Source organism: Myotis myotis, unplaced genomic scaffold (assembly GCF_014108235.1).
Source record: "Myotis myotis isolate mMyoMyo1 unplaced genomic scaffold, mMyoMyo1.p scaffold_m19_p_2, whole genome shotgun sequence".
In the NCBI taxonomy this organism is placed as follows: domain Eukaryota; kingdom Metazoa; phylum Chordata; class Mammalia; order Chiroptera; family Vespertilionidae; genus Myotis; species Myotis myotis.
Window position 1 is genome coordinate 80118221 of NW_023416324.1, and position 7814 is coordinate 80126034.

Genomic DNA, 7814 nt, shown 5'->3' on the forward strand with positions numbered 1-7814 from the left:
CTGTGCTCCCATTGCCCCAAGCAAGTCTCTTTTTGTCCCTATTTCCCCCACCCCCCACCCTTTTGCCCACCTCCACCTACCCCTCACCCCCTCTGGCCATCACCACACTGTTGCCTGTATCTATGTGTTACCTATATATGTTTTTTGGGTAATCCCTTCACCTGCTTTCTTTATGATAGAGGGAAAGTCATTGAGTTTGTGACCTATAACAAAGGATTTAAGGACTGACTTTTGCTCAGAGAAGAAAAGACCTAAGGGAAATTCTAGTAGCTGTCTTTGAGTATTTGAAGGCTCATGTTCTAAAGGATTCCTTGTATTCTACGTATCTTTTGAAGGACAGAATTGAGACCAACGAATGGAAGTTTTAAAACGACATGTTTTAAGTTAAATTAAGAAAAAACTTCAAAACAATAGGGTTATCACATTAAAAAAAATAAAAACAAACTTTCTCTGAGGCTGTAAATTACCTGTTCTTACACGTGTTTATAGTGAGGCTGCCTACATGTGTGTATGTGTGTGTGTGGGAGGGTGTTGGAGGGGACGTTGTTGAAGTAGAGATGGACTTGGGTGAATGGTTCCAAAGCCAGTTTATGCCTGAGAATCAAATGAGAAACTTTAAAATGCAGATTCTCAGTGTGCTGCCTTGAAGATTTTGTTAAAGAAGGCCTAGGGAGAGGCTCAGAAATCTGTAATTTTGAAACACTAACCATGTGATTCTGATGTAGTCCGTATACAGATCAACATTTGAGAAACACTAGACTAGATAACCTCTAGAATCTCTTTGGATTTTAAAATGATCTATTTTATCAGCTCCTATGTTAGTGATGTTATTTACACAAAATGTGATAAGAAACAGATAACAAAGGAATGTAAATAATCCTATCCATAGCTCTTTGCCCTTCTGACTAGAAACTACCCAAGAAAATATGAGAAATATATTTCCCCCTACAAATGAGTATGTCTTAACTATAATCCTTATACAAACAAAACTATCTGCAAAATTATGAGTTACAGGTTAATCATTTGTAGGCAAAGCATCTTTGGAATTTTGCAGTTGAGTGTGTGTGGTGGAGGGAGGGCGGGGGGAATGGGGGGGTGTTCATTATCTCAGATGTTACTTCTGTAAGGACACTACTAATCCCCTGTTTAAACTGAGCCACCATTAAAAGAATGACCCATCAAGTCATGGGTCTTGATGTGGTCTTCACCTCAGTCTCCTTATCTCCAAAGTGCGGACAACAATAGAATATCTACTCTGGGGAGATTGCCTCTCAGGATTAAATGAGATGTCATATAAAGTGTCTAGTGCAGCACTTGGCACATACACCAAAGTACTTAGTATCTATTAATTCCTTTCTGTTCTTTCCTTTATAGTTCAAGCAAAAGTCACTTTATTTTTAATACAGCTTTTTCTCTTCTTTCTACAATTCAGGAAGTCAGAAAGTACGTTTGGTTTTGGCACAGTGGTTTAAAAATATTACAAGCATTTAAAAATATTTGGCTTCTTTTTTTGATAATGAACGAAGGTACATAGTGTTTTAGCCTTAGATGTTGATAAAACATTTCAAGGATATTTAAAGGAAAGTATTTATATTCAAGGAAGAGAAATATTTGGTCTTAATAGGAACACTTCAAAGGTCATAAAAGGAGCTATTTTCAGAGTATCCTCATCCATCCCAAAAGTACTGAATAAATTAGACCATTCTTTAATGTTCAACTAGTTATTTTGGGTTTCAGCTATTTTCTTAGGTCTAATATCCAGTTTAATAAGTTTAATTTTATTACTAATTTATCTTACTAAAGTAAGAAACTTAGCCATGGCTTTCCCAAGTGTCTACTAAAAGCATAGAAATTTTGACCTTGGTCACTGAACCTTGGGTTGTAGTAGGGGCAGCTACCTCTTAGTGTAAAAGGAAATACCCAGAACTATTTCCTTTAGACCAGGTGAACAAATAGGTAAGTCAGGCTCAGTTTCAACCAGTTTCCCAACGATAAGGAATCTGTCTGGTTTGTTTTGTAAAATAAGTGCAAGGCACACAGTAGGTATCTCAGATAAATGAATGAATAAATAAATAAATAAAAATTAGGAGCTACAATTGAAAACAAACAAGACTGAAGTGAAAGAGTTAAAAAAAAATTCTGATTAGTTTGGGTCTAGGAATATGGAAAACCAGAAGACCCCAAACAGGATTCTTATGTCTTGGTTCAATACAATAGCAGATTGTCAGGCAATGAATGGAGAAAACATTCTTTAGAATTCTTCTTGCAAAAGCACTGTATACATCTGCAAGAAATACTTTAATAAGCCCTTTGAGGTAATAAGTGAGAACCCCAAGGGACCTGGTGTGGGTATAGTTGTCAGTATAAGGGAAAGGAGAAGGGATTTATTTATACTTCCAGAATGGTGAGGGGGAAGCAAAAATGGAATGGTAGAGGAGCCCGAACTTGCCAGAACACTCCTGTGCTATGATATGAATAAAGTCTATGAAACCATAGCAGACACTTGCTGCTCTAGTTGAACTTCTTGCTGAAATGAGAGAAGAGATGGTTTGACAAGCTGTTTAAGGTGATAAAAAACAGAGGCAGTGGGCCTGGAGGCAAGAGCATTGAGGCTGAGAGATGCAGGAGGAAACTTGGTACAAGAATTTGCAGAATTTGTGAGGAAGGTTTTGGATTATATCAAGCAATAGGATTAGGATTTAGACAAGTTTATTGGGTCCGGGTGGCAGGGTGCAATGAGACTCTGCTGACATGTTGATTATATGAGGAGTCTTCAACAAATTACATTCTTAGGGGAAAGTTGAATGACCACTTCTATAGTTAGGTCTTTCTCTGTCCCAGGCAGTGGTGCTTAGTTTATTGAATTAATATCCATTAACGCTTTGACATCCATTGTGGTCCAGAGACTATAGCAGGCAAGGGAGACTCAAATAGTAATAATAATAATAATAATAATAATAATAATAATAATAATAATAAACATTACTATTAACATGCATTACTAAGATATATGTACACACATTTTTTTTCTTCAAGAGTTTATAATCTAGTAGGATGAATGAAACAAGCTTACTAATAATATCAGTGCAAAGAAATACCCAAGTACCCTGAGACACAAAGGCCCAAGTGCTGGAGGCTAAAACCAACAGTAGTTAGCATATTAATGCAAAAAAACACATTGGAAGGCCAATGGACTTTGATATTCAGCAGGGCTGAAAATCAGCATAATATTGCCCTGCTGTGGGCTCAGTGGCTCAAGGCAGTTCCCTAACCTGATAATCCTTTTACTGTTTACCAAACTTTACCTTTGATATGCCTGTATGCATTGCTAAAGGGCAAATGTGTATTCAAGTAGATAAAAAGCATACTGACCAGAAGTTGGTGTGCCTCTCCAAGAGATAATTTTCCACCTAGCCCCATGCCTTCTAAATTCATAATTCTTGAATAGTATTTTCATTTGTGCATCAGCCCCTTCTTTAGACCCTGAACCCTAGCCATGCAGTTATGGCACCCAAGAGAAGGAGAAGCAACTTCAGGTGGGGAAGGACTCATGAAGAAAGTAGCGTTTGAGTAGATAATAAAGCATGAGTAGAGAGTCAATATGCAGAGGTCTTAACTGAGGGCATTTCAAGTCTTTCAGGTAGTAAAAGTAAAGAAATGGAGATGAGAAGAGGACCAATATTTTAGAAGAAAGAAGTACAGATCCATTTGGCTGAGCAGAAGGAACACAATTTTCTTCTTGTGGTTCTTAATCCCAGGAGTCTATCTATCAAACTATCCTTGTTTCTCAGAAGAGCCCAGTCACATTTTTTGCCAAATTATGACCAACATTTGACAGTGGCTGAGAATATTATTCATTTTGTGACTAATCTAGACCCAATGCTTTTATTTTTGGCTCATTTTACTGGTGTCCTTGGATAAGACAAATTCAGCTTAGATTTGTTACCTAAGTGCTTATCATATCCTAAGACTAAAGGCCCTGGCCCTTTGGGCTTACTCTGTCTCTGTACTTGAATTTTCAGATATTCTAAGTTTACTGATGCAGGGACATCCTTCCCCCTTCCCCGTAATATCCCAAACACACAGAAATGGACATTGCTTCCAACAAACAAAACAAAACAAAACAAAACAAAACATTGTCTTAACTTTTGTGGAAATTCTGTTGGAGAAAATCAGCAGAGTATCAAAGCAGGTCTCCCATCTGATCTTTCTTTCTGCCATCTGCACCAAATAAGCAGTTGTTCCTTTGTACTTTTGAATGGTGCCAGGATTTAGTAAATGTTGCCAAAAACCCCAAATCAAACTGGTTGGTTGAGGCCAGATGGGTAGCTCATTCCTCTGCAGGGCGATGTTACACACACTTACTTTTACCTCTGGCTAGAGTACCCCAGTTTCCTACCCCAGACCTCTGAGCAACCATGGCTTATCCCTGGAAAACTTGAAGTTGGGCTTAAAGCCTTGTTTGTTTCCTTTCAAGTGTGAGTTCCAGACTGAGTAGTGAAATCTGCTCAAAGTCCATACTGCTGGAACTGAAGCTTGTATTTTATGAACTCAAACGGTCTGTGTTCTTGGAAATGATTCCACCAAAACAAAAATGAACAGCCTACTCTGGAACATGCTTTACTTTCAAAAGCCTCAGTATTTTTGAGCATTTCTCCAAGAACGTAGCCCTTTTCTGAAATCCTTTGTTTGCGCAGAAACGCAAGCCTCTGTAAATGCATTAAAAACATTTTCAAGGTGCTAAATTTTAGATGTAATTTTTCATTGGTTCCAATATGGTTTCCTCTCAATTTCTATGGTAAGGTTAACCCTGTCATTCTTATTTGGCAAGTTTGGGCTCTATATTTTTTGAATTTCCAAACGTTTCCTTCATGCCCACTGTACTTTGAGATACATTTTATAAAAAACATTTGTTTGACCATGCACTTCATGATGACAAAATATTCTTGCATGAATAAATAAGTAAATGTTTGTTCCCCAAGCATGAAATAGCCATCATTTTAAACATTTAAATTAAATTCCTTTCAAGTCATCTCAATTCAATCTTAATTTTTATAAACCAGTAAAAGAATAAGACGCTGGACAGAGTGACCACACTTTTCTTTTGCTCCACAGGGGTTGTCCTGTTGGAAATGTTGTGCGAGAAGAGCAGGTTGGGTCACTATGAATAGCCAAGCATATACACCCAGGGCCACAGGAAAGACAGGACAGCCTTCAAGCTGAACACGCTTAATTCTAAATTAAGGACTTATTCTTTCTTCTCAATTTTCAACTTAAAGAACTTATACCTCTTCACAGTTTCTGTGGTGGAGAGATGAAAGGGGAGACTGATCTTTTAGAAAGGGCAGTTAAATAATAAAATGAAAAACCATTAAGGAATCCAATCTTTTCAGTAATATGGGTAGTGTGGTCATAGTCGGCAGTCTCTCCAGGCAAGTCTTCCCTCCCCAGTGACATTTTTATCTCCTATAAGTTCAAGACCAGGCCATTTCACATAAACTCAACGAAGTATAATTAAAATTCCACAGGAAAGCTAGGCCTCATTAACACATAACCACTAGAAGGGGCAGGGTTGGCAGAGAGCTGTATTCAGTGGTGTCTTGTAATAGGATAAGAGTCAGAAGATGATGTACCCAGTCAAAGGACACTCTGAATGTCATTGGCTCTCTCACTTAAGAACATATATCTTTGTTTCTGCACACATAACAGTATTTCTGATTTCATGTTATAAAGGGTTTCTGAGGACTTGGTGCAATTTGGAGTACTATGACAGCATAAGAAACTTAAGAAATTCCTTAGAACCAACGCTTTATGTTGCGCCTAACCATTTCAATAAATGGTTATCCTATATAATAAGAGAGGGATATGCTAATTAGCCTGGATATGCTAATTAGTCACGACCAGTGGCCTCGTGGGAGGCCAGATGTACAGTCCTTGGGAAATGAGGGCAAACTGTGGCTGGCAGGAGGCTGTGACCGCATCCTCAGTGACATCCCCAACAGAAGAACCAGGGAGCATTCACTCTGACACTTCCCACTGCTCTCAGCCCTCAGGCCACAGGGTGGGTGCTCACGAGGTGACTCTTGATGAAAGGACAAAGGCATCCAGAAAACAAGCCCCAGACACAGGAGAAGCACAAGATGGAGAAGGGCAAATGGGGTCGCCCTGCCCTAGCTGACTCAGTGCTGGGGTTGCTGACTACATGGCAAGGAGAAGGGGGTCCCCTAAGGGGAAGGTGTGGGTCTGTCTCCCCATTTTTCCCTGCTTTTCAATCTTTTTCTCTCCCCATTTCTTACACAGAAACACACCCAGAACCCTATCTTTCAGATCCTCTCTCTCTCTCATAGACACATACACAACTATTCTGTTTTTCTCTCTCATAGATACATACACAAGTATTGTTTCTCTATAGGCACATATACATTCTCTCTCTCTCAGGCAATATATGATTATTCTGTTTCTCTCTCTCTCTTTCTCTCTCTCTCTCTCTCTCTCTCTCTCTCTCTCTCTCTCTCCCTGGTTTCACCCATTCTTTCTCCCCCACCCCTTATCTGGCTAGAGAATATGAGGCACAGAACCTGGATCTGCTCTGGGATCTGTGGAGATGCCAGCCTTGCCCTGCCTACCAGATGCCAAAAATGGGGACACAGCTTCTGGAGAGATGACCTGGCCACACCCCTGGATCTCCCATCCCTCCCCCTGCAGATGGCTTTATTACCTCATATGCAGCTCATCTTAAACCAGTAGGATTGCTCAGTGGAAAAAAAAGGGGAAGGAGGGAGGGAAGAACTTTATAAAGGAGTCAGTAGACAGCAGAATTAAAGAAGGCAAGAGGATATGTGAGTGAACTGTAGGAGCTATAATGAAAATCAAGTATAGTTGTGTACTGGGGACAGATTTTAAAAGTAGGAGTCAGAAAAGAAAAAAGATAAATGATAGTGAATGATTAGGTAGATAGATAGATAGATAGATAGATAGATAGATAGATAGATGATAGAGAGATAGATATTAAAACAGTGGAAGTAAGTAGAGAAGAATGTATGGGAAAGATAGGATGAGAGAGAAAGAGGGACGGAAGAAAAGTTTTAAAGGGGAGCTGGTAGAGCTTAAAAGGAGAATGGGAAGAAGGAAGAAAGGAAGGAGGGAGGAAAGCAGGTCTGAGGGAAGAAGTGAAGAAAAAACTTAAGGTGGGAAGGAAGGAAAAGGGGAGGGAGTTTTAGTATGGGGGCCCCAGTTTTCATGGTATAATTTAAGTAGATTCTGAGTTGTAGTTTTCTTAATGAAAAAACACAGTCTGGATAGCCCTTTAAGGATGAAAGGAGTTATGTTAGTTAGGGTGTGCATCTTGAAATTGGCACCAGGGCAGTGGGCTCTTTGGGCTCTAATGCTCTCCTACCTTCTCCTTTCTTGCTTCCCTTATAAGTTGCAAAGTTTTCTTTAGGTAGAACAACCTACACTTCAGTTTCCGTGCTTGTCTTGGAGTATCTATGGTAGAGGAGACATCTTGAGAATCTCTCTTTACATAGCACTGATATTTCTGCAACTGTTCTAGTCCAGGCTTAGAACCACCAAGTGTGTCTCAAGAGACCCTCACCTTTGCATGATTCCAACTCAATCAGTCTAATTCTCACCAATTGGATTCACTTGACACTGTCTGATAGCCACATGGCAGTGTCTTTTCCTCCTATGATCTTGGATATTGCTGAAAGCTGGTTTGCCGCAAATATATAGCATGTCCAAACTTCTCCCATTGAATTTTCCTTGGCATTCTCATTTTGATTAATTTGAGAGGGATGTCTCAAACTTACTTTTGG